Below are 11,320 nucleotides of genomic sequence, written 5' to 3'. Positions count from 1 at the left end.
CTTTGAGATTCCTGTCCAATAATGGCAACATCAGAATCTTCCTAAGGGTCAGTTGCATGGCACACATTTGCAGCAATTGTATTAATAATTCATCAGATTTTTTTCAATTGTTGTAGGAGATGTTATTGTAAAACTATTCAAAATTTGTTACATTTCCGTAATACCAGTGAAGACACTGAAATAATCATGTGATTTTATCAGACGAATGTGGTCCTATTCAAACAATAAGATTTCTGATACAGATGCCTGTTCTTAGAAGAATACTAATAATGTTTCAATCATCACATGCTTAGTTTTTATCAGCTGAAAAAGTTCCATTGTCAAGACATTTTCCAAAGACCCTAAATCAAAACAATGCTATTGCAATTTTCCATGACACTTTTTCTGAAATGGAGTGGCAGAATGTTTCTCCATGTGAATCCTTGAATTTTAATCAGCATTGAAGAGAAAGACAAAAATGTGAATGGTTTCATTCTAAAAATAAAAATTTAAGAAGAAAATTGCTACTAATGTTAAATATTCATTGTGATGTGGATTTAGTGAAACTAATAAGGAAATGGGGATTGAATTACCTACTTTTAGAAGGCATATATTGATATATTTAGCAATTTTGCTTTATTTAGAAAAAACAACAAAAGCTTGTTAAAAGACCCTGAAAAGGATGATCTGAAGAAAGCATGGAATGATGTCTAGAATATTTTATTTTGTTACTATGAAGATTTTCCAAAATGAGATCCTTATCTTAAATTAAATTATAACTTGAATACTTGTTTGCGAGTAGAAGCGGGAGAAAACAAAATTCTCCAGAAAGATTTTCATGGAAAAACAGATGACTATTCTAACATTTCACACCGTCTTATATGATTCTAGTTCCTCAGATCACATTTGCTAACAACTTTTGGGAATTACTATAATAGTTGATGTAAAATCTCTGTTGATAATCCAAATGAATTAGTCAGACTTTCCAAGAGATGTTTTAAAAATATATAGAACAAATTCTAATTTCAGAAGTTGAATTCCACAAATGAGCACAAAAGTGGAAAGCTCGGTCATCGGCTTCAAAAGGGATGATTGAAAATGACAGAAATTGCATTAAGTCCTCTATAGATTTTTGCAGAATTTTGTATTCATCTTTGTGTACGTTAACTCTTGTTAATAAAAGATGATTGATTAAATGTGTAACACATAAAATTTAATTTTTCTAATTGTTGAGGCTTTCTAAAAATAAATTCACCAATGAAAAGCATCATTTATCAGAACATGAATTTAAATTTAGGGCTTGTAAATATGGTCACCATATGAATGTTCTGGGCTGGAAAGAATGTTCTGAGCCAGAAAGAATGAAGCAGAGGAGTCATAGTACATGTGAACGAAAAGAAAAAAAAGAAGAAGAAATGTGGGTGATTTGAGGATTAATGGGGACTTTTTTCCATCCAGAAGAAAAACATGGCAGACATAAGAAGATTCTTGGTAAGGTAATAATAGCTTACTACAATCGAACTCTAAGTAACTCAGCCAGAAACTACTGAGCACCAGTTATGAGCTATTAGGCATTGTTAAAGGAATTGATCACCTCCAAGTATTTGTATGGGTGGAATTTCATAATCAGAATTTATCACATTGCATTATGAGGCCTGCTGAACTTCACAAATTTGGAGGGACAAATTGGCTAGATGATTATAAAACTGTAAGGCTATCATTTCTGAATTGAACATCAACAGAGTAAAAAAAAATCATAATACATAAACATTATCTAGGAACCTGTGTTAGGGTAATGGTTATAAATCTGACATTAGGCATGAAGAAAAGAAACAAATGGTCTAAAAGATCTGGTAGTGTTTTGGAACAACCAAAGGCTTCTGCCTGGGAGGGTGGAAAACACTCCTATTTCCTGATAGAAAGTTACGAAGTGGTTCATTCATTCACTTAACAAATATTTATTACGTGTGTATGCGTACTATGTACCAGGCACCGTTCCAGGCATGAGGGAGACACTAGTGAACAAGGTGACTCCCAGGGCTAAGGGCCCAGCAAAGCCACAGAGAGGGAGATAAAAGTACTATGTGAAAGTTGGATTGACTGAAAAAAATACATTTTATGAAGAAGTATTGCCACTATTAAACGCTACTAGATGTCATATAAATATAGTCAAACTTCTAATTAAAATTTCTTTTGCATGGAAGTTATATTTGATTGAGTAATACAGGTTATGCCAGGGAATTGCATGTGCTTCTTTTAAAGAAATGTAATACGTATTTAACTTTTGCACAGTGCCAGAATTCTGTTCATCTAGTTTTTCAAGAAAATTTAGGCCATAATACATGGTCATCCAAATTAAAACTGATTTGCAAAAAAGTGGATTTACCTAGCATATATAACCTAGAAAAATTCCAACTTTGACGAAAACACAAACTCCATATGGGACCACTTTATACCTCCTTTTTCTTTTTTCATGTTTCTCATTGTCTGTTTGATCAAGGTTTTATTCCAAATTAGCTGTCCAAAGGGATTTGACCTTTACAGAATAAACAAATTTCAGTTTATGCGGCAGGCTTCTTTTCTTCTGTGGTGGATTTCTTTTCGGCAGTCTTCTTCACAGCTGTTGGTTTCTTGGTAGCGGCAGCCTTTTCTCCACCAAAGGCTTTTCTTCTGCTTTGTAACGCGACCAGCCATCTTCTCTTTCTTCCTTACAGCTGGCTTCTTGCCTGGAACCCCCTTCTCATCTGATGTGGCTTCTAGCACTGCTGCTGCTTTATCCGCTCGGAGCTTCTGATTCTTGGCCTGGTGAAGAATGGTGTTCCCGTGCATGGTCTTTGACTATGGGTTTAGCTTTACCATAATTCTCAGCTTTTTCAGTGGATTCTTCTTCAGGACTCTGTGGCGAATCTTCTTGCATGGGGTTCGGAGGGCTCTTTGGATCTCTGGGCTCTTCCGTATCCTGCTAAGGTCTGTGTTGGGCATCTTGTGCGTGGAAATGCTATAGTTACTCTTGAGGGAGGCAGCTTTATGCCATGTGCCATACAGACCATCCAACTTGTGGAAAGCGCTTTCAGTCCAAATGCAGAAATAGCCCACATGCCCACCAGGAGCAAGTTTCAAAGTGTCCACTTTGTTTACATTAAGCTGAGTAATTCCAGGGATATTTCCGAAGGCTTTGATGATGCCGTTGTCCCTGGACGCGACCATGGTTTCTTACTTTGCCCTTGCCAGCTCTCATTCACTGAGAGGCATAGACCTTTCTGATATCATTCCCGTCCTTAAGCTTCTTAAGAAGAAAAACAGCCTCCTCGGTCTTCTTGTGGCCTTCAACTTTATCTTCAGCTAGAAAGGAAGTTCAGGAACTTCCTCTATACGATGACCTTTAGACATGACCAGCACTGGTAAGGCCGAGGCAGCCAGGGCAGAGCAGGTGGCATACCGCTTCTGTGTTGTGTTTTCTTTGCAGTGCCAATGGAGCCAAGTTTTGGTTGGTGCACACATCGGCCCCCGCCACACATACTGCCAAAAACTCGCTGGCCAGAGGGATGCCCCACTGCCTGAACGCTGGGAATTCCAGCCACAGCTGTGCCAGGACCCACGGCTCAGCACTGGTTTGATGACCTGCTAATTCACTGACAGCACAGGGCTATTGTGTTTGCGTAAGTCGGTGTGAACAAAGTTCACAATATCTGGTCGAGTGGGAGCCTTGAGCACAGCAGGCAAAGCGACATTTTTGCCGTATGATTCCCCCTTTTTGGAGTACACCGGTATCAGTGGACAGGCACACATCTTGACAGGGACAGGAGAGGGCCACGTGCCTCTCAACCTGGTGGCTCCCACAGGAAAAGCCACTTTCTACCTTCTTTATAGTTAAAATTGTTCCCAAGGGATCCACAAATTATAAACATGTTTCTAATGTACTGAATTCTAGATGTTTGCATTATTTCTCAGATGTACCAGGAAAATATTCTGATAGCTTTCTGTAAAGGATTAGCCCTGAAAAGCAAATAAAAATTTCTAAGCACTTTGCACAGTGCGTGGCACATTAAGTACTTATTAAAGGTTTATAAATAAGAGCAAGCAAATTGGGTATGACAAGTTAACATCACAATAATTAGGTAGTAGAGGCAGATCCAGTTTTGGAATCTGAAGCTTATGCAATTTTAGGGTGCTTCTTTAACAAAAAGAAAACAAAATCATCTATATATATAATTATATATATGTATATATATCACTTTATACATATATAAAATTAGGTATGAGAGTGAATATTTAGGATGAGAAAATATTTAAAAGGATAGACAATAAACTTTGTTTTCATATTATGTTTTTGGCTTCCACCAGAATGTTTCATTTAGTAATATTTAATCAATAGTCTGCAAAGATGTACAAAATGAATCTTAAATTAAAGCATACCAACGAAGAATACAAATGCATTTTTTTAGAAGGCTGCTATGTTGAATTGAGCTCCATAATTGTGCAATCAAATTACTCATATTACATGCAGTGACTTATGGGTTTTGTCTTTGGAATACTTGTACTTGTTTTTCAGGCTGTTTTGTTGTGTGGGTGGCAAATTTGCATGCCGTATCTCCTGGAACTGCCAGGCTTCGTCAGGACAAGATGAATCATAAGGTAAGGCGTGATACCGTATACGCTGGAATGCATAAACCATGTGACTTCACGCACGGATGTCCTCATTGGTTATTGTACTGTAGGCTTGTATCCTACAAACAGGAATTTTGTAAATTCTATTTCATGAGATTCCATCAAAAAAAAATAGAAATAATGTACGAGTATGGTATATTTATAATTGTGTATGCTGCGTTATTGAGCATATGCCTGACAGAGTGGAACGTCTGTTTTGACTAGGCATTGTTTTTTTTGTTGTTGTTGTTTTGTTTTTTGTTTCATAAATTTTATTGGAAAATGTATTGGGGAACAGTGTGTTTCTCCAGGGCCCATCAGCTCCAAGACGTTGTCCTTCAATCTCGTTGTGGAGGGCGCAGCTCAACTCCAAGTCCAGTCGCCATTTTCAATCTTAGTTGCAGGGGCGCAGCCCACCATCCCATGCGGGGATTGAACAGGCAACGTTTTTATTGAGAGCTCACGCTCTAACTAGCTGAGCCATCTGGCTGCCCTACTGGAAGCTCAGCGGCAGCTCGTTGTCTTCTATCTAGTTGTGAAGGGCGCAGCTCACCGGCCCATGTGGGAATTGAACCAGCAACCCTGTTGTTCAGAGCTCGTGTTCTAACCAACTGAACCATCCGGCCGCCCATTGACCAGGCATTGTTAAGAAAGGAACCCTCACTGAAAGTGTACATGTCTGGTTAGTTGGAAGAATTTTCCACAGACTAGTTATATTTTAACTTTTGTTTTCCTTCCAGTAGCCACAATGTACCAATGCTGGATGCCACAGGATATGTTCACATTGAAATTCTACCCCTGGCCCTGGACTTTCATGTCCCGACACAGGGTGAGTCAGCGTAGTAGGGGCAGGGGTGGAAAGGGGTTGAGTATCCTTTTGATTTTAGGTGGAACCGCTTTAGTCTTATGTTCCCAGACTTAGGGCCATATATGGTAAGTTCTTAATGTCATTGAGAGGTTTCGCTACTTGAAGAGAAATAAGGTATGTGCAATGAAACCAATTTCACCATAGGCCAATTGCTGTAAAGAAGAATTAAGTTCCTACGGCATCTCATCAATGGTATAACAGAATGACATTATTTGAGGACCTGCGGTACCCATGTGTGGGTTCCATAGCATTCGGAAAGCTGCCTGTGAGTATCCCATCTGCTCTGAGAATAGCTAGCTCCCTTCCTCAGACCTCTCTGGCCAAGAGAACTTTACTAATGGGTGGGCACCTAATGTGGACACTGATTTGCACAAATGGTGCAGTAAAAGGCATCCTTTAAGTCCTTTTTGTTTGTAGCTTATCAACAAAGGGAAATCAGAGCTTGTATGGCAACTTGGATCTGAAGGCAGTCTGTCACCGCGGATTGTGTTTATGACCTTGACGCGAACTCATGCAAGAGAGGGAAGTGGTCAGGTGGGCTCTCATCCTGAAACATCAATCCTCTGGCACTACTCACGTGTCTGGAACCCTTTGACCCTGACTTGCCAATTTTCTTTCCCATCAGGACTGGACCTTATTACCCATTCTTCTAGTCCCTGGTGGGGGCCCTGTTCAATCCCAAATGCACAGCCTGGACTTGAGAAAGCCACCACCCTGCTGCTCCGAGACTCTGCTAACTCACCCCAACCTCTAGGAGGTCCAGCCAGTGTGGATGGAGCCTGAGTTCTCTGCTCTCTTGGACACTGAGATCAAACAGTGCCTTTTTCACTCTCCATAGAAAACAAACTTATGACTGAGCTTGCCTCCCAGGTTTTGGCACCGCCTTTCTTTTCCTTGCTGGGCACTAGTGAGGCTGTGGTATCCTTGGTGGTTGAGACTGGGTGGGTGAAGACTATACTTTCAGGGATCATTTCTGTAGTTTGTTACTAGAGAAGTTTCTCTGAACTTGTAGCGCACCTGAGACCACGAGGAGGAGGAGCAGTGTTCTCTCCTGAATGTGAAGCCGGCTCTTGGTGTTGCTTTTGTAACCATTAGCCATTAGCCATTGATGATCGTTCTTTTCTTCCTTTAGTAGCGTATGAGGGAGAGAATACAGTCTGAGTGGCTTTTGCTAAAAAAAACAAAAAAACAAAATTGGGTGGGTGGTTGTGGGCCTCCTGGCAGATCCCATAACCATTCTCCTCCCATCCATCCCCGAGGCTGGACACTGAGAAAGATAACACAAGACCACCCAGCCCCAGGCTTTTCCTTCCTGAGGCCCATCACAAAGGTATGCCGAAGCTGTACCTTTCTGAGGCTATGTGGACAAGTAAAGGCACCTGTGCAGTCACCGGAGGACCGAGGCCAGGGAGGAGCGGCCCGGCCAGGGTTCTTAGGGCTGAGGCCAGGCCCGTGCTATGGGTGGTGCCCACTGGGAACGAGGGACCCTGTGATGGTGGTGATGGCAATTGCCTGGGTCCCCATGTCGTTCTGTGGGGAGTGGCAGCAGCAGAAAGCGGGACATCCAGCAGTCCTGTTTGCAGGATTCCTGTGATTACACATGGTGTGTGTAGCTGTCTTACTCACAGTTCAAAACTGGCCTTTTTAATATGTATTATAGCTATACACTGTTAAAAAAATCAAGAATGCAGTTTGATTTCCTCAGATCCTGACTTCTGCTCCTGATAATAAGCAACAGATGCCACTTACTCGAAACTTTTTCCATTGCTCTGCCTAGATTCTGGGAGGAAAAGCTTGTCATTACACTGCATTCTGGTCTTCTGTCATGTGTCTTTCTCCTCTGCCCAGGGTACACTTCCTCCCCTTCTTCATCTGGCTAGTACTTAATCCTTCAAAACACTAATCATCCATCACTTCTTCAAGGAAGCCTTTCCCGACACCCACAGGTCTGGATGAGACGCTCCCATGAAAGCCATGCCTGCCTCCACCACGACACTTAACACACTGTGCTGAAACTGGCTGCCCGCTCATCTGAATTCCCAATAACTCTGTGCTGTCTTTAAGAGAGGAACTATGTCTTTTACCTTTATATTTCTGTGCCTGGTGCCCAGTAGATATGCAGAAGATGTTCGTTGAATGAATGAATGAGAATTATTGACTTCTTGGCATCCAACTATTCCAGACCGCAGTGATCTCAAATCCATCATCATATTCTGCACAAACTGATTGAATATCGATCGATCACTTGCCATTGCCTCGAGTTTTAAGAAAAGACCTTTTGAAAATATGATGTGCAGCTGTAAAACAACAAACCTGGTTCTACAAGCCACACATAAATATCAATCTCATTATTTTATAATCATCCTTCACAAGTGACTAAGAACATTTGAAATGGTTGAATTACAATCAAACTCGAACACATGCTTCAAGAATCATAACTTCGTTTGCTAGTATAAAACTAACAGTTCCAATTGAACATGTTGGAAAGAAACAGGCAGGCCTGGAGAAGATTTGCAAATAGTATTTGATTTCATTTCTGTTGAAACTTTACCTGGTTTGTTCCTATGTCCTAATCTTCAAATTCTATTTCTCAGTGCAATCTATACCTGCGTCCTTGGAGACTCCCATTGTTTACATAAACCTGCTGCACACAGAAGACTCTATGCAATTTATTCAATTCCACAGAAGTTCATTGAATACTTATTACTTGCATTGTGCCATTATTGAGATAGGTCCAGGAGTTGGCGTATTTGTACACAATCTCTTTTTGTCTCCTGTTCCTTCATTTCTCGGTTCAACAAATATTGTAAGGCTTTCATGTAAGTTCATAAGGCGCTGCTCTAAATGCCATGGGAGGAAAGAAAAGATCAATATGTTCCTGATTGCAGAATGCTTATAATTTAGTTAGGGAGATAAGATACACAGGCATAACATGTTTTACAGCAACACTGAAGTTTAATAGCAACATGAGCCAACAATATAAGAATCATCCAATGAAGGACTCCCATCCTCCCTCACCCTCCCTGCCTCTTGGGGCCACCCTCTCAGCAAGGCAGGCTGTGCTAGAAAGAGACGTTGTAAACACAGGTTAGTGTTTGAATGCAGGGGCAAGTTATTAGCTTCAGTTGTATCTACTATGCATAGAATTATTAGGAAGAGGAAGTGTGGAAAAGCGTGTAGAAGTAAGTGGTCGTACAAAACTCTCAATTCCCTTTTTTCTTCTTGGTCTCAAGCCTTGTAGAGGAGTGCCTCCCTCTATCTCCCTTCCGGAGAGGAAATGCCTCAGTGGATGTAGAGGATAACTGCTACAGGCCAGCAGAGCAACTCTGACAGTCCCTTATAAAGTAGGCAGAGAAGCAGCACCGGTCACTGCTGGACTCTGTGAGGCAGTCTGGAAGGACTTTTCCTTTTGTCCTGTAATTGGGACTGAGCACAGAAAACAAGAAGAACTAAGTACAGCGCATGCTAAAGAAAGTTCATAACAATCTGGTTGCCAGCCGTCCCTTCCCTGGGTTTACGAAGCAGCCCAGCACCAGCTCCAATACAACCAACCACCGACCTCCTTCCCAGGAAGAGAGCACTGGAGGGTGAGAGGGGTCGCCAGATTCTTATCTGTAGTGTGGTGTTGTTAACAGAATATTCCCACTCTTCTGTTTGGGAGAGGGAAGGGTGGGACATTAACCCTTTCCCAAGCCTAATTGGGGGGAGAGAGATTTCAAGAGACCCTGGGAGAGATTGGGGATGTCCGTAACAAGAGGAGAAAGGCATCTTGCTGCCCAGCTAAGCTGTCGTTGTTCACCTTGGAGCTGCTTTGAGAGCGAATGGGGTGTGTGAAGTACGTGGGGGAATCTGAAGGTGAGGGTTGTGCTCAACCATAGAAATTAGTGCCACTTCACTTCAAGAGTGGGAAGAGGGGTGAGTAGACCTGGGAAGGAAAGGATGAAGGCAAACTCACTCACATTCCCAGAGGCCTCTGGGAGGTATGGAGGAAACGGAGCAAGACCACAGTGTTCCCCATGGTTCCCAGGAAGGGGCAGGAAGTTAGAGGAGGGGTCAGATGAAGTGTGGCCCTGGTGGCTGCTGGGTCCAGCCAGGCAACACCTTACTTACTGAAGGCATGGATACCTTGTGGGGCCGGGAGTCATGACTGCGTCTGTGAGATAGTCCTAGAGACAGAGGAGCTGGGATGAAGCTGAACGGCATCCCAAGAAAATCGCTTCTGTTGTCTATACAGGAAACTACCGTATAAAACCAGACCAAAGCAGAATGAGGTCTAACACCCTCTCTATCATGGTTCCTATTCTCCCACCCGTGAAGCCAGCTTTGAGGAGGAGGGCGATGGAGATGTTTCAGGGTGACACCAGCGCAGCACCCTGATGCTCTCTCAGATTTGCACTGGAGGAAAGGGCAAGAAGTGCGATTTAAAGTGCCTTTGACGTGTACACCTGAAGCTGAAGCTGAATAATACTAAAGGCCAACTATAATTTTATATATATACATATATATGTATATATGTATACATATATATGTATATATGTGGCGAGCCAGCCGCCACGAGTCGAACAGTACCCGAAGGGGGGAGTGGGAATGAAAAAGAGACACTCACACAAATGATGATGCGGCCGGTCTTCAGTGATCCTGAAGAGCCTGGTTTATTTACCTTCACCATTTTATATCCTTTGAGTACGTGCAGTTTAACACTCACTGGCATGTATTATCTTACAGAAAGTAAATTTTTAACTTCTACAAAGAAACTACAAAATCACTACAAAACTCCCCAAAGTAATTATCACATGAAAGAGGCTACCAATTGTCCTGATAACCACCAGTTATCTGTATCCGGGAAACCGGCCACTCCCACCTCATTCCTCAACAACTTGCAAACACCCTCCAGGTGTTTTGCAGAGATAATACCTTAGGAGCCGAAACAAGTTAACTATATACTGAGCCAGCTCACAAGGCTCTAAAGCAACAAGAAATCATGGCTCCCCACATATATATATATGTGTATATGTATATGGCCACGGGATATGGAGTACAACATAAGGAATAGAGTCGGTGGAACTGTAACAGCTCTGTGTGATGCCAGAGGGATAGTAGATTGGGGGAGAGGGGTTATCACAATGAGGGGTGTAAATGTCTAACTGTTACATTGTTTTGTACACCTGAAACTAATAAAAAAAACAAAAGAATAAAGTGCCTTTGAGATAAGCCTGAAACTGGACTGGACCTTTAAAATGTGATTGCAAGTTATAAAATATGCCCAAGAAGTCACTGAAGGAGAAGGAAAGGGATTTGACGCAGTACAGTTAGAAGTAGTAATGGGAACAGATGCAATGATTTTGTATTTCTACCACTGCTGAGAGTCTTGAACAAACTCCAGACCCACTCAGGAATGCACATGAGCAGAGCTGCTCATCTTTAGGGAATGAGGAGACATGGAAGGGGGCTCATGGGTGGGGACAGTGCTGGCTGGTGAACAGGACACCCTCTCCACTGCCACACCATCCCCTGGTCTTCTCAGAATGCGGCTCTCCACAACTCCAGCAGGAATAAGAACCTTCAGTTTAGGAGGTGAGGGCTTAGAGCAAATGAAATGAAGCTGAGTGTAAAAGTCTGCCTGCATAGTGTTTGTAGCCAGAATCCTGTGTTCTTTTGGTTAATTTTTCAGTCTCAGCTTCTCCACCTATAAAATGGGGATGATTAAAAAAAAAAAAACAGCTGCCTTTGAAGATTCTTTGGGGTTGCTTTGGAAAGAAAATGGGTTTATGTTTATTAGCACTTAAAATAGTATCTTGCATGTGGTAAATTTTATATATATATATA

The 11,320-nt window shown here is 41.9% G+C and overlaps 1 pseudogene across 1 annotated transcript; it reads right to left on the bottom strand.

Moving 5' to 3' along the window:
- Positions 1-2,540: 2,540 nt before the first annotated feature.
- Positions 2,541-3,768, bottom strand: LOC308499128 (large ribosomal subunit protein uL4-like; annotated as a pseudogene). The gene has a single exon. The product of its transcript is annotated as a large ribosomal subunit protein uL4-like (transcript).
- Between the last annotated feature and the right edge of the window lie 7,552 nt (positions 3,769-11,320).

This window comes from Rhinolophus hipposideros (genome assembly GCF_964194185.1).
Source record: "Rhinolophus hipposideros genome assembly, chromosome: 1".
Classification (NCBI taxonomy): Eukaryota; Metazoa; Chordata; class Mammalia; order Chiroptera; family Rhinolophidae; genus Rhinolophus; species Rhinolophus hipposideros.
This window is presented reverse-complemented; position numbering and strand designations above follow the sequence as displayed.